This window comes from Zalophus californianus, chromosome 12, assembly GCF_009762305.2.
Source record: "Zalophus californianus isolate mZalCal1 chromosome 12, mZalCal1.pri.v2, whole genome shotgun sequence".
Lineage (NCBI taxonomy): Eukaryota > Metazoa > Chordata > Mammalia > Carnivora > Otariidae > Zalophus > Zalophus californianus.
The window spans coordinates 85400646-85427419 of NC_045606.1; the positions used below are offsets into that span (position 1 = coordinate 85400646).

At 47.6% G+C, this 26774-nt stretch overlaps 2 long non-coding RNA genes across 3 annotated transcripts in view; one reads left to right on the forward strand and one right to left on the reverse strand.

Moving 5' to 3' along the window:
* Positions 1-26774, forward strand: part of LOC113911898 — a 323720-nt gene that overhangs the window by 18093 nt on the left and 278853 nt on the right. The gene's annotated exons all lie outside the window — the stretch shown is intronic.
* Positions 14441-15571, reverse strand: LOC113911899. The gene is made up of 3 exons (XR_003516624.2): positions 15431-15571; positions 15244-15321; positions 14441-14603 (listed from the first exon to the last, which is right to left on the reverse strand). It is a non-coding gene; the product is annotated as an uncharacterized LOC113911899 (long non-coding RNA).

A 26774-nucleotide genomic window follows, 5' to 3' on the forward strand; every position in this document is an offset into this window, starting at 1 on the left:
AGCAGCAACTCCTCACTAGCAGGCCATAGTCCCATCTGTGCCAGGACTCAGGTACCCCGGTAAGGACAAGATCATTGTCTCTGGAATGCTGCCATTGGAATGAACAATGAACGTGGCCACTTGGAGGGAAGGGGTGGCAGGTCACTCCTCTCTCCTAGAACAGAGGAAAATTCCTGATGATTTAGTGTTTTAAGTTAAAGGAATGAATGTCCTAAGGGTAGAATTTCAGGCATTGGCCAGTATGTGAGAGTGTTCTTTCTCTGATGGGTTCAAGCATCTGCCCAGTCCTGGGCTTCTGCGGACGGTGACACAGGCCCTGGTGCTGATGGTATGTAGCCTGTCCATTCAAGCTTCACACTTGACATGGCCACATCTGTGCAGGCTGGGGATCAGATTGACTTGGTCACATCTTAGAAGACAGAGAACAGGACACAGAACAGACATGCCACAGAGGCCTGGGAATCCTGCTGAGGGGCTTGACCCCTAAGGGGCAGCCTGGGGCTTGTGGAGAACAGCAGAGGGTTTGGGGAGAGCCTCAGATGAACCTGCTGACTGTGATTTCCTTGCCATAGGCCCTGTGGGCTGCTCAGCATAAGCACTTAGAGGAGACCAGACAGATCCTCACTCCCCCAGAGCCGCCCTTATCACCCAGAGCAACACCAGAGCCGCTGAGAGCAGGTACCTGGAACGGCTGCCCCAGGTCACATTCTTTTCATAAGTGGAATAACACAATGGCCTTTTTAACTTTCTTATTAATTGACTGTGTTGCAGAAAAAGCAGTCCATCCTCCACCCCCGGCCCCCCTTCTTAGGGCCCTGTTTATGGTGCTGATGAGGCTGGGCTCTTGGCTGGGCTGACAGGAAGGGCAAAGCCCCACACCCCTTGCAAACTCTCATGTGGGGGCTGTGGCTGGAGCTGCCTAGTATCCAGCACTTGCTGTTTAGAGAAACTTCAAGCAGACTTATGGGCTCCCCTGGTTCCTGGTACAACTTGGGGAGTGATGTCAAATAGTGTTGGTAGAGAGCCCTGGAATTCCAGCGGCCCCTTTCCCCCAGCCTCCCTTAGACATTTACTAGCCAGGTGATGTGCTTTTTCTTGGAAGGAGAAACATTGGCACCCCTAGAAAGGGGGCACCGTGGCCTCAGTATTCCACAGCCAGATGTTGGGACAGTCTTGGCGGGTAGAGCCCCCAGGGTCTGTGTAAGTTAGGGGAAGAAGACTGTACATTCAAATACATCTGCATGGTTAGCACTGGGTCTTGGCATTGGGCAGATGGGTCCCTCTAGATAGGCATCAGGGTCTGTATCACCACCGGCATTTGAAAGAAGCAGCTCCAGCTCCAGGTCACCTCTCTGGTCCTAAAGGTGCAGGACACTGGATGCTGTGGGGGTGGAAGATGAGGGGAAGATGGTGGGGATAGAGTGTGGGTGCTGGCTAGGAATGCTGTCTCTGTCTGTGGGGAATCTTGTTTGACCCCCGCCTTCCAGAGTCCAGTGATAGTCCTTTCCCGCAGCTCTTCAGTCCTAGGGTTGTGACAGTGCCCTGTTACCAGCGCTGGGCATAGCCCTATTTCTCCTGGTCTCCTGGTTCCTCTCTAACCGGCCCACACCTTTGTAAATAGACCCTTTTATTTAAACTCTCCTACAGTCATCCTCATGCGAGAGTGCTGTTTGTTCCCTGCTTGGATACTGACAGATGCAAATAGCAGGACCAACAGATAAAAATGACCAGTGGAGCAGAACTGTACACACCCAGAGGCATGAGTGCTAAAGGAATTTGGGGCAGTGAGAGTTCAAGTGGCCTGGGACAGGCAGGAAGGACTTCACAAAGGTCACAGGAGCTGGGACCTTGAAGGGTAGTGGGAACTGAGATGGCTCTGTGCAGCTCCTAGCATGGTGCCCGAAGAATTGGACAGGACTGAACGGGGATGCTTGATAATGCTTGGAATTCAGCAGTACTTGCCAACCCCTTCCCAGCCTGGGTCCCAGTGGGCCACTTGGATTCTTCTGTGCTGGGAGGTTCCCCCCCAGGGAGCCCCTGTGCCCTTCTCACAGGTTGTCAGGTGGCACAGGTGTAAGGGCACGCATCTTAGCTCCCTGGTAGATTCTGGGTCTCGCGTCCTTGCACACCCTCTCCCACCAGTGCCTAAAACTATGCTTTTTTTTTAAATTTAATTTTTTAAAAGATTTTATTTATTTATTTAATTTTAATTTTTACTTTTTTAAAGATTTTATTTATTTATTTGACAGAGAGAGACATAGCGAGAGAGGGAACACAAGCAGGGGGAGTGGGAGAGGGAGAAGCAGGCTTCCCGCCGAGCAGGGAGCCCGATGTGGGACTCGATCCCAGGACCCCGGGATCATGACCTGAGCCAAAGGCAGACGCTTAACGACTGAGCCACCCAGGCGCCCAAGATTTTATTTATTTATTTGACAGAGTGAGAAAGTATAAGCAGGGGGAGAGTTAGAGGGAGAGGGAGAAGCAGCCTTCCCACTGAGCAGGGAGCCCGGCATGGGGCTTAACCCCCCATCTGAGCCACCCAGGCGTCCCTAAAACTACTCTTTGCATAGAGCAAGGTCTAAATAAATATTTATTGACTGAATAAGTTAATGTATGAACGAATGAATCTAGTTCTGCCAGTGTTTGAACATCCAAAGTGTTCCATGCTGAGAGGGGCTGGGGGCACAGAGGTGGGACCAAAGCAGTGAGGGTCCAGAGGGAAGAGTGGCCATCTGGGAATGGAGCTGGGAGGGTCAGAGAAAGCACCTCAGTGGAGATGGCATTTGAATCGAGTCGACTTTGGTTAGTGGGAAAAGGGTGGAAGGGCATGCTAGGCAGAGGTGCAGCGTGAGAAAAATGCCAAAAACGTGCATGGCTTTAAGGGAATGACTAGCGTGGGCTTGCTGAAGAATAGGGTGCTTTTGGAGAGTGGTGAGAGCCAACACTGAAAGGTGGCTGAGGTCGCATTAGGGAGGACTTGAAGACTTAGGGAACCATGAAAGAATTTGGAGTAAGGGAATGACATCACCAGATCTGTTTTGGAAAAGTACCTCTGGTAGTAGGTGTGGCAGAGGGCTTGGAGGTTTAGGGGCCAGTTGGGACACACTGTAGTAACCTAGGCAACAGATGACAAAACCTGAGTGAGGGTCATGGTGGTGGGGGCAGTGAGGTCAGGAGAGAGGTGTAAGGTATGTTGAAAGTAGGACTGATTGCATCTCATGACCTCTCATGGGAAGTGAGTATGGGCGAAGTCAGAGGTGATACATGCCTGGCTGCTAACTGATGTGGCTTTTGAGGGAGATAGGGAACCCAGGAGAGGAGCCCATTTGGGGAAGGAAGTAATTACTTTCATGTCAGGCTAGGTTTAAGGTACTTGTAGAACATTCCTTGACCAGGAACTAGTTTAGAGATGGGTCTGTGGTTCTGGGCTCATCAGCAGAGGGGTGAGAGGTACAACTCAGGAGAGTGTAGAGTGAAGACCAGAGGGCCAAAGACGGAGCCTTGAATCCCCCAACTTTTAAGGGACAGCCATTGTAGAAACCAGAGAAGATGGCAGGAGAGCCAGGGGTCAGAATGAGGAGAGCCCTGAGATGGGGTCACTGAGTCTCAGAGAAGAGCAGATGATGAGCCCAGAGTCTTGAGTGCACGGAGAGCTTGCCCCACTGAAACTGAATCATTTCCATGTAAAACCGTCATGGTGGTCAAGGGAAGCATTGCTTCTCCCCATGGAGTTCTGACATTGTGGGCAGATGGAGAGAGGTGTAAAATCAGGGCCTGGAGTTGATAAGGAGGTCCGAAGGTCCTAGATGGGCCTCAGATGACAGCAGGTGTCATAATCACAAGACTGTCCGATCCTGGGGGTGCAGCCCTTTGCTTGCTGATGAGATAGGCACAGGGGACCCTGGGCTGACATGATGTGTAATACCTGGGTTCTGTCAGTGATGAGGGGCTGCAGAACCTTTACCTCTGCTCCTCAGCTGTCTTATGTGTCAACAGCTCCTGACTCCCTTGAGCTTTTTATTTGTTTGTTTGTTTAAATTTGTTTCTTAAGATTTTATTTATTTATTTGACAGAGAGAGACACAGCGAGAGAGGGAACACAAGCAAGGGGAGTGGGAGAGGGAGAAGCAGGCTTCCCGCCGAGCAGGGAGCCTGATGCGGGGCTCGATCCCAGGACCCCGGGACCGTGACCTCAGCCGAAGGCAGACGCTCAACGCCTAAGCCACCCAGGCGCCCCTTCCTTGAGCTTTTTAGAAGGCTGAAGTTGATGGTGCTAAAATCACTCCATATTTCAGTCAGAGAGCAGCTTATATCTTAGGGAAATCAACGCCCATGTCCCTCCTTAACTCATAATTTATTAGGGATGAGCAATCTGGAGAACTTACCCATATTGACTCCATATTACAGATGGAGGAAGCCAAGGCTTGGAGCCGACAGAACTAGGACCTCATGGGCACCGGGTGGCTCAGTCGGTTAAGCGGCTGCCTTCAGCTCAGGTCTTGACCTCAGGGTCCTGGGATCGAGCCCCTTGTTGGCTCCCTGCTCAGCGGGGAGCCTGCTTCTCCCTCTGCCTCTGCCGGCTGCTCCCACTGCTTGTGCTCTCTCTCTCTGTCAAACAAATAAAATCTTAAAAAAAAGAACTAGGACCTCAGCCCTGCAGGGATGGCTCAGAGTGGTTTCCCTGCTACTCTGTGGTGGTAGTGCTATCTCCGAGCCCCTCTGCTTTCCAGGGGTGGCCCCGTGGAAATGTCGGGCTCCCCGCTCTGGGCCGGTATGCAGAAGAACCCGGGCAGTGTGTGTGCCTTACAGGTCACTTTGAGAAGTCCTGATCTGAACCCTGAGCTCCATTGATTAGAGTCAAATTCTGTTTTTTTTTCTTTAAAGATTTCATTTATTTATTTGAGAGCGAGAGAGCATGAGCGGGGTGAGGGGCAGAGGGAGAAGCAACAGGGCTCAATCCCAGGACCCTGAGATGGTGACCTGAGCCAAAGACAGAAGCCCAACCCATTGAGCCACCCAGGCGCCCCTAGAGTTGAGTTTTGATGACATCGCACAGGAAAGTTAACTTCACATAGGAAACACCCCCCCCAACACCCATGAGTTCGTTCGTTCCCAGTCTTTCTTTTTCTTTCTTTTCTCTTTCTTTCTTCCTTCCTTCCTTCCTTCCTTCCTTCCTTCCTTTCTTTCTTTCTTTCTTTCTTTTTCTTTCCTTCCTTCCTTCTCTCTCTCTCTCTCTCTTTCTTTCTTTCTCTCTCTCTCCTTTCTTTCTTTCTTTCTTTCTTTCTTTCTTTCTTTCTTTCTTTCTTTCTTTCTTTCTTTCTTTCTTTCTTTCTCTCTCTCTCTCTCTCTCTCTCTCTCCCTCTCTCCCTCCCTCCCTCCCTCCTTTCCTTCCTTTTTTAAGATTTATTTATTTATATGAGAGAGAGAGAACACGAGTGGCAGGGAGAGAAAATCTCAAGCAGACTCCATGCTGCACGTGGAGCCGGACTTGGGGTTCAATCTCATGACCCTGAGATCATGACCTGAGTCGGAACCAAGAGTTGGACGCACTTAACCAACTCCGTCATCCCGGCGCCCCATCCATGAGTTATTTCTAAAGTGAAGATCAACCCATGTCATCGCCTGCTTGCAATCCTCCGGTTGCTTCCTATTGCCATTATAAAATCCAAGCTGTGCAGGAAGTCCTGTGAGGCCCCTGCTGCCCCAGCCCTGCCCTTCACCCCCATCTCTTTTGTCCCCTCTCCGTCTGTGCTAGCCACTCTGGCCATCGCCTTCTCAACCTTGGAGCTTATTTCTGGCTCAAAGTTTTTGTGTGAACTGTATCGTCTGGTTTGGAATATCCTTCCCCGGGCCAGTCTGTGGGGCCTCGCTAAGATGTCCCTTCCTCAGAGAGCCAATAACATGTCCCACTAAAGCCAGCCGCTCTTTTCTCCGATTCTTACTTATTTTCCTTTCCATTCACGGTTATTAGCTTACTGGTTCTTATCACTGCCCATGCTGGATATTTATTTATGTACCTCACCAGAATGTAAAGGCCATGAGGAAAGGGACTGTCTTATTTATTCATCATTATGCCCTAGTGCCCAGGGCAGAGCCTGGAAAAGTGCTCAGCAAAGACGTGTAGGTCAGCTGTGTGCATGCCTAGAACCAAGCTGAGAGCCGGGAGCTTGTCATCTAGGACAAGACTGCTCCTGTTCATGGTTGCCAAGGGCACGAGCGAGGGTGTGTGTGGCTGACTCCATAAAAACTGTTGGCTCCAGGGAGGTTGGGTGCTTGAAAGCACAAATTTTGGCCTCCGGTAGATGTGAATTCAGATCTCAGTTCTGCCCCTTTGGAGAATTTCTTTATTGTGGATACTTCACTTTCCTCATTTGCTTTTTATTTTTAATTATGGTAAAGTATACATGACATAAAATTTACCGTCTTAACCATTTTTAAATATACAGTTCAGTATTGTTAAATATATTCACATTGTTGTGCAACCAATCTTCTGAACTCTTTTCATCTTGCAAAAGTGAAACGTGCCTGTTAAACAATAAGTCCCCATTCCTTCCTCCCCTCAGCCCCTGGCAACCACCATTCTTTCTGTTTCTGTGAGTCTGACAACTCCGAGGACTTCATATAAACAAAATCATACGTAATTATCTTTTTGTGACTGGCTTAGTTCGCTTAACATAATGTCCTCAAAGTTGATCCATATTGTAGCAGGTGTCAGAATTTCCTTCTTTTGTTAGGGCCGAATAGTATTCCATTATATGTGTATGCCACATTTTGTTGATGCATTCATCTGCTGATGGACACTTGGGTTATTTCTGTATTTTGGCTAGTGTGAATAATGCTACAATGAGCAGGAGTGTACAATTATCTTTTCAGGACCTTACTTTCAGTTCTTTTGGGTATATACCCAGAAGTGGGATTGCTGGATCATACGGTAATTCTATTCTTAGTTTTGTGAGAAGCCACCATCCTGTTTTCTGTAGTGGCCACACCATGTCTCATTCCGATCAGTAGTGCCTAAGCGTTCCCTTTACACCAAATTCTTGACACCTCAACTCTTCTCTCTTCTCTTTTTTCCTGATAGTAGCCATCCTAATGGGCGCGAGGTGGTATCTCCTTGTGGTTTTGATTGGCATTCCCTGATGATTGGTGATGTTGAGTGTTTTTCCTCGTTTTTAAAGTGTGTGTGACACCAGTCTCACTAGGTAGTTAGGAGGCTTAAAGGAGATACAAGTGCTTAGTAAAATCAATTATTATTTTTTCCTTTTTTTTAAGCCGAGGAGAGGCAGAGGGAGAGGGAGAGAGAGAATCTTAAGGGGGTTCCATGCTCAGTGCAGAGCCTGATGTGGGGCTGGATCCCATGACCCTGAGATCACGACCTGAGCTGAAATCAAGTCAGATGCTCAGCTGACTGAGCCAGATGCCCCAATTTTTTTCTAATTTAGAGAATCAGCCCAAAGCCCAGGTTCTCAGGAGGCATGTATGAAGGACTGTGTATGGCACTAGGTCTGTCTGTTGGATGCTGGGTCTCCCTGGAAACTCATTTTATCGGCACTATTCCCTGTAGCCCGGGAGGGTGAAAGCTTCTAAATGAGTTAAGTAACTTGTTCAGGGGGTGGGCTGCAGAGAGATAGGCCCAGGGTGTCCCAGAGTACTCATTTCTCCATGAGCACTGGGTATCACCTGTCCCCTGCCTCAGTTTCTCCCTTTGTCACAAAAGAGCCCACCCTGGGGAGAGGCAAGATTCACAGTAATGACTAAATAATAGTTCTGAAACCTATCCTGAAAGCCTCAGTTCTGTGCATGGGACTCAGAGTGGCATGGGGTGGCCTCTGCTCTGTTCCTTCTCACAGGTTTACTGCCTGCCCAGGGGATAGGTTCTGATTGCCAGAACCCACAACTAGCCCTAAAAGCCCCTTTGAAGTGAAGCAACCACTTTTAAGTGCAGTCAGCTCAAGATAACCCTATACTTCCTGCTCCCAACCCAAGAATGCCTCCTGCCCCCACTCAGTGCCCATCCCTGGGAGGGGTTGTTCCCAGCACTCTGGAATCATATGTTTCCATGTGTGATGGTTGTGCTGTTTTGTTTTGTGTTTTTCTTCTGTGAAAATGAGAGATAAATATGTTTCTAGTAGGAGAACACTAAGCAGGACTACAGAACAGTTCTATGGGTTGGTAAAGAGAGGCTAGGAAAGAAAAGGAAAGAGGGAGGATTGGCAAACTCAGAGCTGAAGCAGAAGACACTATGACAGGACATGACATGTGGGGTCAGTTTTTCCCTAAGGCTGGGGGGATCTGACGTCAGAAAGGCAGGAAGGAAAGGTCTGGAAACCTGTGGGTCTTTGAGAAGGTAGGGGTTAGGGAGAGGGTATAAAGGAGCTTGGTTGTGACCCTGTCAGTTTCGCACTTGTACTGCCTGATGGTGGGGAGGATGCTCTTCATGCTCTGAGCCTGAACTGGTTGGGGGCCATACTGGTGAGGTTACCGTGTCAAGCCCGTGGGCCGCCACAGCTGATTGTCCAAGTGCAAGGCAGGGAGGGAGGGACTTCAGGGGCAAACTTGGCTTTCAGTTCCTCCTCCACCCACCTTGACTGTATGACTGTTTGTCAAGGTGTTGGAACCTTTGTCTCCATTTCTGTGAGATGGACTGTTCACACCCACCTTTTAGGGGTGTTAAGAGGACTAAAGAAGATAAGCTGTATAAAGTGTCTGCCATATATCATATCATAAGATCTGGAGGCATTTCCTTCTTAAGTGGTAGGACCAGGGCTGTTGGTGATGGTGTTTGGCCTCCATCTCTAACCCCTGGCTACAACAGGCTTGCCTCTTCAAGTTCATGCATGGGCTCTTTGCCCAAGGGGTCAGAGATGCCCTCACCACTTGTCTTACTGATGGGTCCACCCTGCTCCCACCTTGCTGGCGCACTTGCTATCCCAAAGGCCAAGTGGTGATGTTCGCGTTCAAGGATAGTAGCTTCAGGTGGGCATAGGCAGAAAGTGTGCAGTCACCATCTGCACACTAACCCTAACCCTAACCCGCACTGATGCCATCTGGCCACCATGGTCTGGTGCTCCCTTGGTAGAAGCTGCAGCTGAGGGAGCTCTGGAACTGCAAGTGTGCTGGGGAGCCCTGGCTGTGTGCCCCAGGCCTGTGCTAGGTGGGGAACAATCCAGCACTGAGCCAGTACCTGCAGTTTAGGGGCTGGACTGTGGGTGGCAGGTTGAGGGGGGATTCCAGGGAAGGAGGGATTTGTGCAGTTGATGCTTAAAATGGCCTTCAACCCATGTAACAGACAGTTATCTCATAAATCTTCCCAACGGCTCATAAGCAAATTCCTTCCACCTCCTGCTTTTTGTGACTTCCTTTCCCCTTTGAAGCTGGTTGTAGAAACCGGGAATCAGCTAGGTGAAACTGGGGTGGGCAGAGGGATGCTGAGATTTCACACCCAGTGCTCTTTCAGGCCCCCAAGAGATTCTTTTGTTTTTATTTTTATTTATTTTTAATTGTAAACAATAACCTAAACTTTACTATTTTTAAAAATTTATTTATTCATTTAAAATAATCTCTATACTCAATGTGGGGCTTGAACTCACAACCCCAAGATTAAGGATTGCATGCTCTTCTGACTGAACCAGCCAGGTATCCCTAAACTTTTTTATTTTAACCATTTTTTTTAGAGGTGGGGGAGGGGCAGAGGAAGAGGGAGAGAGAGAGAATCCCAAGCAGGTGCCATGCCCAGCGCAGAGCCCCATGTGAGGCTCGATCTCACGACCTGAGCTAGAATCAAGAGTCAGGTGCTCAACCAGCTGAGCTGCCCAGGTGCCCCTATTTTAACCATTTTTAAGAGTACAGTAGTACTAAGTTTGTCCACATCATTGTGCATCAAATCTCCAGTACTTTCTCGTCTTGTAGAACTGCAGCTTTCTCCCCATTTCTACCTCTTCCAGGCCATGGCAGCCACCATTCTGTTTTCTGTCTTATGAATTGGACTACTCTAGGGACCTCATATAAGTGAAATCGTACAGTATTTGTCTTTTTGTGACTGGCTTATTTCGCTTAGCAGAATGTCTTCAGGGTTCACCCATGTAGTTGTGCGTGACTGGATGGCCTTTTTAAAAGGCTGAATAATATTCCATTGTATGGATTTACCACCTTTACTTACCCATTCATCTGTCAGTGTAGTGTTCAGCTTAGATTTTGATTCTGATCCAACTGGCCATTATTTTTATTTTTAAAAATATTTTATTGATTTATTTGCACATGTGAGAGAGCCCGAGTGGTGGGGGAAGGGCAGAGGGAGAGGGAGAAGCAGATTCCCTGCTGAGCAGGGAGCCCAATGCGGGGCTTGATCCCAGGACCCTGGGATCACCGCCTGAGCCCAAGGCAGATGCTTAATTGACTGAGCCACCTGGGGCTGCCCAACTGGCCATTACTGAGTACCCACTGAATGCTGCCGACTATTGTGGTGTCTTGGATACCCATTACTGAGATGTTCTCACATTGTCAGGAACGTCCACTGCAGGTTGACGCAAGTAGGGTCTTTGTACTCTCCTGCCCTCCTTACTCCTAAGGCTCCGTTGTCTTGCCAGAGCAGCCCTCAAAGGATTCAGCTATAAACCTGTGCTGCTTTGATAAGCATTAAAAAAAATGAAAACCATAAAAAAAGAACAAACAATGGATTTTGTAGCTGAAAAAAGTTTGGAAACTTCAGCTTTATCTCATTTGGTCATCGTACCACCATGTGAGATTTGCGTGGTCCCCATTTTTCAGAGGAGGAAACAGAAGGATTAAGATCTAGAGGGGGGAGAGGCTGGAGGCAAGAGGAGGCTGGGAAGGTGCAGGGTGCCTGGGGGGCTCAGCCAGGAGTAGGGCGAGTGCCTGCTTGGGAAGGAGTGCCCTTATGTTTTGTGCCCTAGACACAACCTTGCTTGCACCGTAGTGAGGCCGTGGCTGGAGGCTGAGCCTGGGAGAGGCCTCCCCACGGCCGGGAGCAGTTGTCCACAGCCCTAGGATCTGACAGCCCCCCTGAGATGGGCTTACCCTGCAAGGGGCACTGGGTTGGAAGTCAGGGAGTCATCTGGGAGCTGGGCTCCTGGTAAGCAGGGTTTGGCCTGAGAGCAGCAGAACCCTGGCACCAGGCACATTCTCTGCTTGTCCCTTTTCTCAGGTGTTTGGTCCTGAAGACTGCTTCTCAGTGTCCCTGAGAGGAGCCACCTGAAGGTGCTGCGAGGCAGATGAAGAAACCCACAGACATGCAGGGCTTATGCAGATGCTTCATGCCTCCAGAAGGAGGTGTGGGCAACTCCGTTGCATTTAAAACATCTTGGAGTTAGGAATTGTGGGTGGAGGTCTCAGGCCCACAGAGCCATCTCCCCAGCTGCTCCCTACGTGGCCAGGGCACTAGGAAACCTCTGTTCCCGGGGGCCGCTGCTGAGTCATAAACACACGGGACACATTTCAACAGAAATGCCCATTTGTTAAGTTTCAGGTGACTTTCTCAGTCTCTTCCACTTATATCCAGGACAGTCCCAGAGAATTTAGCTCTGGTCATGACCACCTCTTTCCAGGGGCACTTCTGGAGAAGCAGGCCTGACCTCTCTTTGCCTCTCTCAGTCAAGCTGCCTATTCCATGAATGGGTGGGTCCTGGGGGCAGAGACCCTTAATCTGCTCACCTCTTCCATCCATCACATTGGGACAGAGTGCAGTCATCCGTGTGTCAGGAGAGGGGGACGGTGAGTGAGAATGTGGGGGTCAGCTGTGTGGAGGGACAGGTGCTGAGGTATTTGGGGGCTGCAGAGGCAAAGGGACATCCTGGGAGCCTGAGGAGTTGTCCTCTAGTCCTGTCCACCATGAGCAGGCAAGGAACTCAACCTCTCAAGACTGTTTCCTCATTTATAACGTGGCAGTAGTAATATTTGCCTCTTCGGCTTGTTGAGACAATCAAATGAGAAGCTGGTGAGAAAGCACTTGACAAAGCAGAAAATGTTCTGCTGGAGGGAGGCTTTATTTGTACCTCTGAGGAATGGATGGTGGAGGAAAGAAAAATGTTGATATTTGGGGAGAGAAAGGCATGGGCTAGGAGTATTAGGGACAAGATGATGAGGAGAAGTTTGGAATTTGTAGATACTGAGGAGAAAAGGGGAGGGGAAGAGGTAGATAAGCTGGAAAAAGGAGATGCTAGCATCTACCAAAATGGTGTGAGGGATGGTGTGTGTAGTGTGTGTGTGGTATGTGCGTGGTGTGTATGTGCTGTGTGCGGTATGTGTGGTCTAGGTGTGTGGGTGTGAATATGTTATTTGTGGTGTATATGTGTGGTATGTGTGGGGTGTGTGTATGTGGATTATGTGTGGGGTATGTGTGTGTCCCTGTTAGTTTCCCACCCTGTTATAGCTTCCTCTGCCTCAGGCTACTCTTCAGGACTCTCTAACGGTCGTGGTCGGGTCAGCCAGCCTGGGCCTGCCACCTGGTGGCCATGAGTGGCAGGGTGACTGGAGTCTCTCTCAACCAAGGCTGTAGGTTGGACCCTTCCTCTTCCAGAGTCTGTTGCTGTTGCTGTTGCTTCCTCTCCTATTTTCTTTTTGTTTCTGCTCTCCCTGGCCTCATTTCTACACCCTCTGATTCTTCCACCTCTGTTCCCAAGGACGGTGGGTTTCTCCCTGGGTTCCCCCAAACTTCTCAAACATAAGTGGGGGTGATAAATCCAAAGCTGCCAGGCTCCCAGCGCAGTTGTGAGGGTAAAATGGATGATGGGGGGGTGCGAAAGGATTTTGTAGATCTCAGGCCCCTTGTGAATGACAGTATCAGTGTGACAACAGGTGCAATCGTTCCTAATCAGGTGGCCGTTTGTGGAACAGTTCCTTTAGGACCCCAGAGGAATTTCCCTCCCTGCCAGGACTTCAGGCAGTGACTGGGTGACCCCAGTGAGTGGGTGGGGGATGTCACTGGGTTCAGGCATTTTTACTCCACACAATACACAACTGCTTTGTTTTTCCTAAGTAGGATTTTTAAAACAAACAAAGAAATTACTGCAGGCTAACAGAATTACATTGTGCAGATTTCCAAAACAAACACTGTGACTAATGGCCGGTGTGCTGTACAGGTATTGATCTGCTTTTAACTACTGATCCTGGCTCCCTTAAGAGCTGGCCCTGGACCTTTAAGACACAGCCAGCTGAATGGGTTGGTGTCTTTGCTCTGCTCCTGTGATGATTCATTCACTCATTTGTTTCTGATGCAACAAGTATTTACTAACTGCTCAGCACACACCTGGCACTGTGCCTGACGTGGGGGTCAAAAAGATGAATAAAATGCACACCTCTCAGGGGCGCCTGGGTGGCTCAGTTGGTTAGACATCTGCCTTTGGCTCAGGTCATGGGTTCTGGGATGGAGCTCCCTGCTCGGCGGGGAGTCTCCTTCTCCCTCTGCCTTTGCCCTCTCTCCCCCAGCTTATGTGAGCACTCTTTCTCTCTCAAATAAATAAAACCTTTAACAAAACAAAACACACACCTCTCGAGGGTCTTGACTACGGGGTAGGAAACTTCTTTAGGATAAGTTCTTCCATGAGGCTGTTAGCAGGGGTCTCCACCTGCACTGAAGCTGTGGTCCCCAACGGGGTCTGGTGTGGCGTGGTGGCATTCAAGATGTGGTGGTTTAGCGGTACACAAGCATGGGTCTCAGCAGGCTCATCTGTGTAAAAACTTGTATCCTGATGCTCAGAGATCTTAGTACATTAGGTCTGGGGTTGGACTCAGGAGTCTGACTTCTATAAAGCTACTGGAAAGTCAGGTTTATAACCCCTTCTTTAGGCTGTGGCTGGGATAGGACAGTGGAGAAAAGGCAGTGGATTTCAAGGTGACTGGCTTGTGGCTTCATGGGAGAGGGTGGCTCTCAAAACAGCCTGCTACTTGCACCTTGCTGGAGTAGGACACGGAGAGCTGGGTCTACGCCGTGTGTTCTGTGGCCTGACAGAGCTCTGTGGACTGGCTGGCCTGGCTTGACTGAATCATGGAAAAGCTGCTTATCCACCTTCTTGGCCAAACATCACCAGAAAGATTCACTTCAGGAAAGAAAGCAGCTCTGTATCTATGGCAACATTTCCAAAAGTATGCTCTGGAAACATGAATTCAAAGTAATTTATAAATATTAATGCATAAATATTAATTTCAAATGTAGAGAGAAAGAAAGAAGAAGAGCTATTGACTCATGATCAACTCAAATTAAGATACACTGGTGTAAAAATAAAGTGTTTTTTTTAAGTAGCTTACTCAGAGATTTTGATAAGATGACTTTCTAGGTGGGGTGGTGTTGCATTCAGCATTTCCCAAATGTATTTATTTGGCCATGGAGCTCTTTTTGTGAGCCATCTCTTCTCTTCACACTAGGGTTCTGGGGAGCATTAGTTTGAAAGAAGCTTTTTTTTTTTTTTTGTTAAGGTTTTATTTATTTGTCGGGGGGTGGGTGGAGAAAGAAAGAGAGAGGGAGCCCGATGTGGGACTCGATTCCAGGACTCTGGGATCATGCCCCGAGCCAAAGGCAGACATTTGACTGAGCCACCCAGACGTCCCTGGAAGAAACTTCTTTACAGTTTCGCTGTTCTTCCTCTCCACCTACAAGGTAAGAGAACAAATCGGTGAGACCTCAAACCAGGCTGGCACTCTTTTTTTTCCTAAGATTTTATTTAATTTACTTGAGACAGAGAGGGAGAGAGAGAGAGAGAGAGAGAGAGAGAGAGAGAGAGAGAGAGCGAGCACAAGCAGGGGGAGCAACAGAGGGAGAGGGAGAAGCAGGCTTTCTGCTCAGCAGGGAGCCTGACTCGGGGCTCGATCCCAGGACGCTGGGACCCCAGAATGATGACCTGAGCCGAAGGCCGACGCTTAACTGACTGAGCCACCCAGGCACCCCTAGGCTGGCACTCTTAACAGGAGTGAAAGCCTTATTTTTATGTATAAGGCACAGGTATCCTTATAGTACATAAAAAGATAGAGGGTATGTATCTGTGGTATTAAATTTCATGGGGCAGGGAGCAGTTGGGGGGGAAAGAGCCTCCTCCACGAGCAATGCTGAGGAATGCTGGCAGACTTCCAGCCAGTCAGACTGGGATTGGGGGACAGCTCTGCCACTGTGTGACCTTGAGGTAAGTTATTTGAGCTTCAGATTCTTCACCTGGGAAATAGAGATTCTCACCACCTCATGAGATCTCTGTGAGCTTTACTGATGGTGTTTGAAAAACAGAGGCTAAAGACATACCTTTAGGCCTGAACCTTTGCATCCATTGTGGGATTGCCGCAGAGTTGGCCAATCATCTTGGGCTTTTCTGCCTTTAGGCTGTAGACAGAAGCATAAAGATACATGAAGCTTGGTACAGCAGGTCTAAGGAAACAAAAATGGGAAAATACTATTTTAGCTTATAAGGTAAACAAAGAAGTAGTTTTACCTGGAAGGGGGTCCCCAGCAAGTGAGAGCAGGTGGTCACGGGTAGCTGCAGCACCACCTGCGGGGCACTCCACTGCTCCCCTGGGCAACAGGGTCCCAGACCCAGGGAATAGCTACTTCATCTTGCAGGCCCAGCCTGCTGGGTGTCAGAGGCTGGGATAGACACTGAGGTGGGTGAGGCAGGCCAAGGAAGGAAATGTCCGCTACACCTAAAAATAGTGTGGGAGGGAACAGGAAACAGAAACTTTGGGCCAACATGGAAATGCTTTCTGAATTATCAGGAAATCAGGATTAAGAGCTGTGGGAGCAGACACTACCCTGCGGCAAAACTGCAGGTCCCTGTGAGCCCTCTCCGTGGAAGGAAATGGAGGAAGCCAGACTTGGGCTCTGGTGGGGAATGGGGACTAACTGGGAAAACATTAGGTTCAGTCCTTTGCTGCATTACTAACACAGCATATCTGTATCCCCTTGATCTTTAATTGCATGGAGAGGCCAACAGTTTTCTTGTTCCCAGATGAAAGGGGTTCTCAGGACGTGAAACTTTGAGTTTTAAAACCAGGGAAGTCCTGGGCAAACTGGTAAGTTGGTTACCTGACAACACAATGCTTAAATCTCCCAAACTTTAGTGCAGGGGGTACAATCCTGCCTACACAGAGCATCACCTGGGGGAGTTCTTAAAAATCTCAGGACCTAGGGGCGCCTGGGTAGCTCAGTCAGTTAAGCGTCTGCCTTCAGCTCAGGTCCTGATCTCAGGGTTCTGGGATCGAGCCCCATGTCGGGCTCCCTGCTCAGAGGGGAGCCTGCTTCTCCCTCTCCCTCTGCTCCTCTCCCCCACCCCTCTCTCTTTCAAATAAATAAAATCTTAAAAAAAACAAAACAAAACATCCCAGCACCTAGACTGCAGTCAGACCAATTAAGTTAGACTCTCAGGGTGGGACCCAGGCATCTGCATTTTATTTTTTTTACTTAGGATTTTATTTACTTGAGAGAGAGAGAGAGCCAGCGCACATGAGCAGGGGGGAGGGGCAAAGGGAGAAGCAGACTCCCACTGAGCATGGAGCCCATCCGATCCAGACTCCATCCCAGGACCCTGGGATAATGACCTGAGCTGAAGGCGGAGGCTTAATTGACTGAGCCACCCAGGCACCCCCAGGCATCTGCATTTTTCTTTAAAAAATTTTTTTTTTATTTGAGGGAGAGAGAGAGAGAGCATTTGAGAGAGAGCATGAGCAGTGGGAGGGAGAAGCAGGCTCCCTGTTGAGCAGGGAGCACTGATATGGGGGCTTGATCCCAGGAACCCAGGATCAGATGCCTACTGACTGAGCCACCCAGGTGCCCCCAGGCATCTGCATTTTAAAAAAACTCTGTAGGTGGGTGATTCCTATGAGCAGCTAACGCTGAGAATCATGGCTTTACTGTGGATTAAGTATCACCTGGGGCCTGTTTTCCAGGCTTCCCCACCAGAGATTCTCAGTATATATGATCTGCAGTGGAAGCTGGGGACGTTTCTCTTAAAACTAAGTCAGCAGTGATACCCATGCAAGGGTTCCCCGGGGCACACTTTGAAAAACACTGGTCTAGAATCTTACTCTCTTGTGGATGTATTAGCTTTATTTTTTTTTTTTAAAGATTTTTATTTATTTATTGAGAGAGAGAGAGAATGGTAGAGAGAGAGCATGAGACGGAAGAAGGTCAGAGGGAGAGGCAGACTCCCTGCTGAGCAGGGAGCCCGATGCGGGACTCGATCCCGGGACTCCAGGATCATGACCTGAGCCGAAGGCAGTCGCTTAACCGACTGAGCCACCCAGGCACCCTGGATGTATTAGCTTTAAACAGAAGGTGATGTTCTGATCAATCAAAACATTTATTCAACACCTACACACTGAAGGACTATAGGGGTTCCAAAGATGACTCAATTAAGGTCCCTCTTCTAAAGGCAATTAACTTCTAATGAGCAAGACAGACACACTTTAGGGCAGCTGGTGACAAGTCATCCCTGGAGAAAAAAATCTAGGATTGAACCGATGAATAGCATTGGGTTGAGCACCAGAATTCCTGGGCTGTTATCACGACCCATATATTAATGAGCTATGTGTGCAACCCTGGGAAAATGATCCCCGTTTGCTCGTCCTCATCTTCCTTAGCCATAAATTGCATGGTTTGGACGACCTGACTTTCTTTTCTTTTCTTTTCTTTCTTTCTTTCTTTCTTTCTTTCTTTCTTTCTTTCTTTCTTTCTTTCTTTCTTTCTTTCTTTCTTTCTTTAAGATTTTATTTATTTGACAGAGAGACAGTGAGAGAGGGAACACAAGTAGGGGGAGTGGGAGAGGGAGAAGCAGACTTCCCGCTGAGCAGGGAGCCCAATGCGGGGCTCGATCCCAGGACCCCAGGATCATGACCTGAGCTGAAAGCAACCGCTCAACCGACTGAGTCACCCAGGCACCCCTGGACGACCTAATTTCTAAGGCCCTGCTTCGTCTGAAGCTGACTATGAGCCTGGCCAGCACATCCTGTTTGGAGAGCAGAGTATGTAGGGCTCTGGGCAAGCATGGGGATGCTATGGGCAAACTCCTTGTATCCTGTGAGGAGGTAACAGCACTTTTTGCTAAAAAGAAAACAGGGGTGCCTGACTGTAGAACATGCGACTCTTGATCTCAGGGCAGAGCTCCCTTAAAAAAAAAAGAGAAAACACATTTGCATGGGGAGAAGAGAGTTAAAGTCATAGGGTCCCACATGGAGGTCCCCATCGGGACCTAGGGGGCACCTGAGTTGACTATAGCATTTGTTGCAGATGGTGAAGGATAGAACAGAGCTTTCCAGCAGGTGTACTAGCTTGCTAAGGCTGCCATAACAAAGTACCACAAACTGGGTGGCTTAAACGACAGAAATTTATTTGGAGATCAAGGTGTGGGACCATGCTCCTTCAGAAGGCACTAGGGAAGGATCTGTTTCAGGCCTTTCTCCTAGCTTCTGGTAATTGCTCAGTTTGTGGAAGCATAATGCCAGTCTTCACATGGAGTTCTCCCTGTGTTCAAATTTCTCCTTTTTATAAGGTTATCAATCATATTGGATTGGGGGCCCAGGCTACTCCAGTAATGATTCATGTTAACTGATTATATCTGCAATGACCTTACTTTCAAATAAGGTCACATTCTGAGTTACTAGAAGTTAGGACTTCCACACAGGAAATTGGGGGGGACACAATTCAACCCACATCAGTGGGGATGCACTAATAGTAACGGCTAAACAGATTCAATTACTGAAGAAGGCTTAGAGGTCCAAAATGATAGTGCTTGCAAACCTACAATTTATTATAGCATAGCAACATCATCAAAGCAGAGATACCATCACAGCCAGAGGCTGCTCATGGCAAGGGGCCTAGGGAAGCCAAGTCCCAGCTCCTATTGCCTCCCTCTGTTAAGGTCCGTGGCAGGGCATGCTCTTTCAAATCAGGAATCACCAGTGGGTACATGGAACACTTCAGAGCCCCAGATTCTTGGCCCCGGTTTCTTATAACTTGTCATGCAAGCATATCCTCACTATATAACCCCTTCCAAATGGCAGAGCCTCTGGGTGGGTGGCAGTGCTCATCTAGACCAGGTGCAAATCATCAATCTCATTGCTACCAAAGCACAATTTTGACAAGCTCGTGCAAAACACCCCAAACTCCTTGGGGGCATTGTTATAAAGCAACACTATTAATCAGTGTGCTCATGCCTTAACCAGGGTCAGTCCCAGGTGAATCCCAGACCTGCTGGAATTAACCCTTATAGCTGGGGGGCAGAAGGAGATCACACAAGTGACCCTCTTCACTAGGTACTGAGTTCCTCCTTCTGTATTTCAATTTGTGTGAAATTCACATGGACCTTAAGAATAAAAATCGGAGGCTGTTTGAGAGACCAGGCCATTCTGTTCCCTTTGTCACTGGCCTTGGTTTGGGGGCTAGTGGTTTAAATTTATTTATTTTTATTTTTTTTAGTAATCTCTACACCCAGTGTGGGGCTTGAACTCATGACCCTGAGATTAAGAGCCAAATGCTCCTCCAGCTGAGCCAGCGAGGTACCCCTGGGGGCTGGTGGTTTAAATCTTTTATGTGCATGTTTTTTAGGTCTTCTGTAGCTCCAGCTACTAGGGTCCTTTTTTCCTTCTTGCTGCTTTCCTGAACCACTGCCCAGGCAGTTTTGGTCCAAGATGCCCTCAGCATATGATGTGTGGGACAGAAGCCTCCATGCCTGCCCTCTGGGACTATGCTGACAGTCCCTTGCTGTCACAGGGAAGTGGGCATGAAGGGAAGCCCACTGATGTGAGTGAGCCCAGTGGCCTGGGCAGGTGCCGATGGGTAATTGCCCATGCTCATTTAGCTTCAGGAGGGCGATCCAGAACTGGGGGTGCAAAGAGCCTGGGCAGCTCTTGGGAGCAGGAACAAGAATGAGTTGGAGTCCTGGTTCAGTTGACTGATGATCTATAGGAAGCAGCATGCTAAGGGCCACCGTAGGCTCAAATAGGCAGTAAGAGCCCCAAATCCCAGGTATAGGGGAAGCCGAGGGTCCAGATGCTTTCCATAGCCATTTCTTCTACATGGAGGTAGAGCAGGAACCAGAATTGGGAGTGAAGCTTGCAAAGTGAAGTGAATAGTAGAACGAGCAGAGCAAGACAGTTGGTAAGGCTGATGGGTGCTGAGTCCCCAGAGGGTCTCCATTATTTCCAGCCCACCAGGAATAGCCCAGAGCTTGGAGACTGGCTGAATCTGCAGAGATGGCAAGGGGCCCAGGGAGAGGTGACAGAGGAAGAAGCCAGGCAGGCCTTGCAGTCAAAAAGCCCTGAGACAAAGGGCAGAGAAGACCGAGGCCTCAGTGGGGTTTCCTGGCAGTGCTGAAGCAGTGTTGGAGGTGGAAGATGCCAGGAGCCAGAGCAAGGGGAGGAGGGACTGTTGCTCCTTCTGGGAACACTTGCAGCCCTGGTGAGAGGGGTCTGCCTGACCTTCCCGGGTCCCCAGCCCCACCCACCCACATTTTCTCTGCCTCTACTTCTTGGTGTCTATAGGTTAGCCTTATTTTATAAAATTGGCCCCTGTTCACCTCCACCCCTAACCTGGACAGACACAGCCACGGTGTTTATGAATTTAAGTTTTGTGTTCAGGAAGATCAAAGTAACAAAAAAGGGATTGGAAAAGCATTAAAAAGGGATTGGAAAAATATATAGGTTTAGGCAATCCCTGTGTAATTTTGCATCTCCCTCAGTGGAGTTTCATGGATTGTCCATGAAGTGTTTATGTAGATGGTGTAATAGTTTTGGATACAAGTAGCTTTGTGGTAGGTAATGATGATTATTTATGTGTTATATGCCTGCTTTATAGTTCACGGGTCTCTTGGGTAATCAGTATGCTCATTTGCCTGTTTTATGTGACTTAAGAGTAAAATTTTACAATTTTAAACAATTGTGGAGGCTTGAGTTCTAGAAGCTTTGCATTTGATGAGCTTTTCATTATGTGTATTATTCACTTGAAGCTGAGACCTTACTTGGTTTAAGGGGACATTGGGAAGGCCACTGAACTAGGCAGGTCCCTATTAGCCATGTGACCTTGAGCAAAGCACTTCTCTAAGCCTCAATTTCTTCCATCTGTGCAATGAAGAGAATGTATTGCCTACCTTCCAGGATTAATGGCAACAGTGTATGTGAAAGTCCTTTTTGAACTGCAAACATCTATGCAAGTGCCTGGTATTATTCCTGCTGTTATTATTCAATATAACATTGTTTCCATGGGAAAGTGCAACTTACTTTATGACAATTGGATTTACAATGTCGTTTCCAGGAATGCATTTGTCTCGAAGTAGTCTTTGGCCAAAAGCAACATAACCTGACCCAAGGATAAAACGCACTGTGGCAAAAGACAGGAACTGCCCAGGCAGATTTTGAAATAAAAAGAAAAGAAAATGAAAACTTTCCCCAGCTATGATGCTCATCTTGCTCCACCTTGCCCTCCTGCAGAGAAGTCCTTGTATTAGGGTTCTCCAGAGAAACAGAAAAAACAGGATGCCTCTGTGTGTGTGTGTGTTTATCTATTTATTTTAAGGAATTGGCTCATGCAACTGTGGAGGTTTGGGAAGTTCAAAATCTTGAGGGTAGGCCAGTAGGCTGGAGACCCACGGAAGGGCCGATATTGCAGTTCAAGTCCAAAGGCAGTCTTCTGGCAGAATTCCCTCTTTTTTGGGGGAGGTCAGTGTTTTTCTATTAAGGTCTTTAAGTGATTGGGTAACGCCCACCCACATTATGGAGGGTAATCTGCTTTCCTCAAAGTCTATTATCATTTTAAATATTAATTTCATCTAAAAACACCTTCACAGAAACACATGAAATTCACCATTATAATCTCCCTCTGTCTCTCTCTGATGCCCTTCTCTTTCTTTAACCCCTCCCCAGGGCTATAGCAACCATCTTGAAGTTGGTGTGTTTTGTCTATTCCATGTTTTTATACTGTTACTACATAGGTTTGTGTATCAGTATGGCAGGTAAACTGAAAGTTTCAATTGAGGCATCCAGATAAAGGATGAAGTGTGAGGCCATGTTAAAGAATTTACAGAGGAAAACCAGCTGCAGAACCATTAACCCTTATCCACCATGACAGTATAAATGAGTCGGGGATTTAAGATTTGAGGAGGGTTTATGGCATCAGCTGTCGTCAGTGAGTGCTGAGCTGTGGGCACCATTCTCCCACCTTAAAACTGAAAGGCATCAACCAGAACTCTGAAGATCCTCAAAGACTCAGGAAAAACCAGAGAAGGGAGTGTTTTTGAGTCACCTTAAATATCTCCTGGCTCAGAGACAGTGATGCCAGTACTAGACCAGTAAGGGCTTTCCTGTGCCTTTCTTCTCCTCCTTCCCTCTTCTTGGACCCGGAGAGATCAGAAACCAGGGTTGGCAAGGTGGAAGAGGAGGGGCAAAAACACCAGGGAGGGCAGGCAGGAAGAAGCCAGCCTCATTTCCCACTGGATGGCTGGACTGCAGCTGGCCTGAGCTGCACAGTGGGAGAGTGGCTTTTGATCTTTTGATTCTTTAAACTTGCCCCCGCCCCCAGTCCAGAGTGTATTTCCCTACCCTGTTGGTATTGGGCTCAGCCATGTGACTTGCCAGTGGGATGTTAGCAGATGTCACACAAATAAAGCTTGCAATATGCTTGCATCCAGGACTTCCCTCTTGTACTTCTGCCATCATCAGAAAACATGTCTCAGGTAGTGTGGTTCCTAAAGAATTAAAGACTTGGAACAGCCTTGAACAGAACTCACAGCCTAGAGCCAAGCCCAGCTGAGATCAGCAGAGCCACCACAGACTTGCGAGTGAGAAATTGATACTTATTTCTGTGTGTCGCTGGGCTTTGGGGTGGTTTATTTTGTGGCGTTAATAATGAGAGCAATGGCAATAATTGATAAAAGGAGTAACCAAATAAAGTTGAAAATTGTAATGATTACACAAAGGTAGACATTATTTATTGACTAGAACTACCCAAGTTTCATTCTGGGGTGGGGGAAGAATATGTCTAGCCAAATAAATTTATTTATTTTTATTTTTTTAAGATTTTATTTGAGAGAGAGAATGAGATAGAGCATGAGAGGGGGGAGGGTCAGAGGGAGAAGCAGACCACCCCACTGAGCAGGGAGCCCGATGCGGGACTAGACCCCGGGACTCCAGGATCATGACCTGAGCCGAAGGCAGTCGCTTAACCACCTGAGCCACCCAGGCGCCCGCCAAATAAATTTAAAGGAGCATTAATAGACAACAGTAAAGTTGCTTTCTGAATATCCCCGTGAGTCTTGCTTGTTCAACTTAACAGTCACATATATTTCCATTAACGGTATGTAATAATGCTATATATGTTTAAAACTTTACACAAATAGCATCATGTTACATTCTGTAAATTGCCCTTTTCAGTCAGTGTTATAAAAAATTAAAATCTGAAAAAAGAGGTGCCTGGGTGGCTCAGTCGTTAAGCGTCTGCCTTTGGCTCAGGTCATGATCCCCGGGTCCTGGGATTGAGCCCCATGTCAGGCTGGCTCCCTGCTCCACAGGAAGCCTGCTTCTCCCTCTCCCACTCCCCCTGCTTGTGTTCCCTCTTTGGCTGTGTCTCTCTGTCAAATAAATAAATAAAATCTTAAAAAAAATAAAATCTGAAAAAGGATAAAAAATAAATTATTGAAAAATGAATGTACCATAAAATTTTTTAATTTTTTAAAAAGATTTTATTTATTTGATAGCACAAGCAGGGGGAGTGGCAGGCAGAGGGAGAGGGAGAAGCAGGCTCCTCGCCGAGCAGGGCTCAATCTCGGGACCCTGAGATCATGACCTGAGCCAAAAGCAGATGCTTAACCGACTGAGCCACCCAGACACCCCTGAACCACAAATTTTTTAATCCATTCTCCCAATAATGGGCACTTAATTTGTTCCCCCATTTTTGGGGGGGTTATTACAAACTACATATCAAGAAACATGCTTGTATTGAGTCTTTCTGTTCATGTCGACATGAGTCTCTCAAGGTAATCATTGGTGCTATGTACCACTCACCAGTATTTCCATTTTCCTCCTCCGGGGGACAAGACAGAACTGCATGCCCCATCCGCTTGAAGTTAGACCTAACTATATGACTTCTCTGGCTAATGAGATATCAGTGGAGGTGATGCATTTCACTTACAGGTGAAAACTTTGAATAGCTAGTGTGTGACTTGCTGTTTCTCTCCTACTACCACAATGACCAGCATTGTTCTGGATGGTGAGGTCTCTCAGTGAGCATCTTAGGGTGAGAATAATGTGGAGCCCAATCCCTAGGTGTCCCAAGATGGTTGTGTAGCATGAGGAAGAAATTAACCTTGATTTGATCCCCTGAGATTTAGGTTAGTTTTTCAAGCCAGCACAGCCTCTCTATCCTGTTTGAAATATAAATCAATACTAGAGGGTACTCCTAGGAGGGGCACCCTATAACAAAACACCTATGGTACTGGCTTAGTAGCTGGGTAATGTGCAGTGAGGAAACTTACTAACAGCTGGAAAATGGCCATTTATATTATGTAGTGGAGAGAGATTTTCTTAAACTGCACTTGTAGGAATTTGGGAGGCAGCTAATTGACCTAATGAACTTGGAGATTTAAGAAAAGAGGTTGGAAAGCACAATATTAATTGGGTAAGTTAGTCACTCTTGACAGTGTTTGGTGAGAAATTACAAGAAAAAGATGAAGTCAGGGAAGAGTGGGCTGGTGTGCAACACTTTTAGGGCTGGAAAAAGCAAACGTTTCTCATTATGAAACAATAAAAATAAGAAAGGCTTAGACAAAGAATGATTGAAATTCAGTTTTGTAAGCAAGGGTTACATCAACACTATAGATGTCATATCCATTTTAAAATCTCTGGTTGTATTAAGATGTCGTCTAGTAAATGTCCAGGTTCTTTCCATTGGACAAAATGTATTGGGGTGGGGGTGGGCAGGGAGACTAAGGGTATAGACCGAAATACCTTCAGATAAGTCCAGAGTGACATGGTGGTAAGGAAACAAATGCTGCAAAGAGGAGATAATATTTATAAAGGAAATTTGAGTGTGTTAGTTGGTACTTAGTGCTGCCTGGGATCATACAATCAGAGACTGAAGGTTTTAAGAGAAATATACTGCCCAAAGAACACTGGCCTGATCTTGACTTTGAATCTTAAAACAACACCTGGGTGCCCCAGGAAGTATGCTGGGAAACATGCTTAGTCCACAGGGAGAACATACTCTCTGGTGTACACTTCAGCTTTGGCCAAGGAGCATAAGGAGAAAAGGAAATCTCTTGGAGGGTCGTGTCAGAGCCTACAGAGAACATTTCAGGAGGTGGAATCGGGATCTAATCAAAGAATATTCCTCATTCATGGGGAAGAATGCTCTGAGATTTTGCAGTTGCTATGGATCAGTGTCTGCTGTGTCCCATTATTCTCTTTTCTGAATGGGAGTGTTTATTTCTATTTTCCTGTCCCATGTTCTATCATTAAATATTGGTATGTTGGAGAAGATAACTGGTCTTATTAGTCTCCTGATGAAGAGGCATTGCATCTAGATGGAGAGACAACTGCCCCTCACCTTGATATAGAAATTACTGTGAAAAATTGGATATATTAGACTTTGAGCTTGGTGCTGTGCTGGGGCTGGGATGGTGCTGTGCTGGGATGGGTTGTCTCCCTTGGGAAAGGGTTGAATATATTTTGCATCCAGAGAATAATCAAATACTGGGTATTTGGATGGGGATAGACTGTGAAAGTTGTTAGGGCTGTTCACCAATATTTTTGATTGTCCCCTTCTGAGCTCTTATGCTTGGTGGGCCCCTCCAGTCTGACATTGGTCAGGAATGAATCCCACAGTTCACAAGACATACATAAAGAAATACTTTATAGAAAAAATGGAACACTCACAAGACCAGGCTCAGCAAGATAGAGATGCACATGGCCTCTCTTTTCCCATCACCTCTGGGAGAAGCAGGCCAGGCCAGGCCACCTGCTGGCAATGGCATGGGTTTCATTCCAGTGAAGTTCCCCTTCACACCTTTTAGTAGGGGAGTCTCCCTTTTCCTAGGGGAGTGTGAGAATGTGGCCTTCTTAGAGGAGAAGATGTAGGATTTCTGACGTTGGGCAGTCTGGATATGGGATGCTGGCTTTACTAGGTTTCTCTAAGGACCTGGAGCCTGTGAGAAGTTCTGTCTTCTCTACTGAGGGAGGAAGGTTCCAGTCCAGGAAACAGAACTCAGGTGCTATCTTTCCATTTGGGAGAAGGGGTCATCTCTCCACTACCAGCCCATGTGAGAGCCTAGGATTGTACTTGCCTGTCCTCTTAAAGGTTGAAGAACACCTTAAAGAAGGGTCCACATGACCTGCTTTGGCCAATGACAGAGTGTTTAAAGCCTCCATGAGCCTGTGTGCTTTCCTTTTTTTTTTTTTTTAAGATTTTATTTATTTATTTGACAGAGAGAGACACAGCGAGAGAGGGAACACAAGCGGGGGGAGTGGGAGAGGGAGAAGCAGGCCTCCTGTGGAGCAGGGAGCCCGATGTGGGGCTTGATCCCAGGACCCTGGGATCATGACCTGAGCCGAAGGCAGACGCTTAACGGCCACCCAGGTGCCCCGACCTGTCCTTCTCCGTGCTGTGCTGACCGTTGAAGCTCTGGGTAAGGAGGCTCCGTCCGTCTGTGCTCCCGAGTGAGGACAGCATGGAGCAGACATCCCAGCTGAGCTGTGAGAGACAAGTAGCATGAGATAGAAATAAACATTAGTTGTCTTGAGCCATTGACACTTGTGAGTTGTTTTTAGCTGCAGCAAATTGTTTTAGTCTCTCCTGAC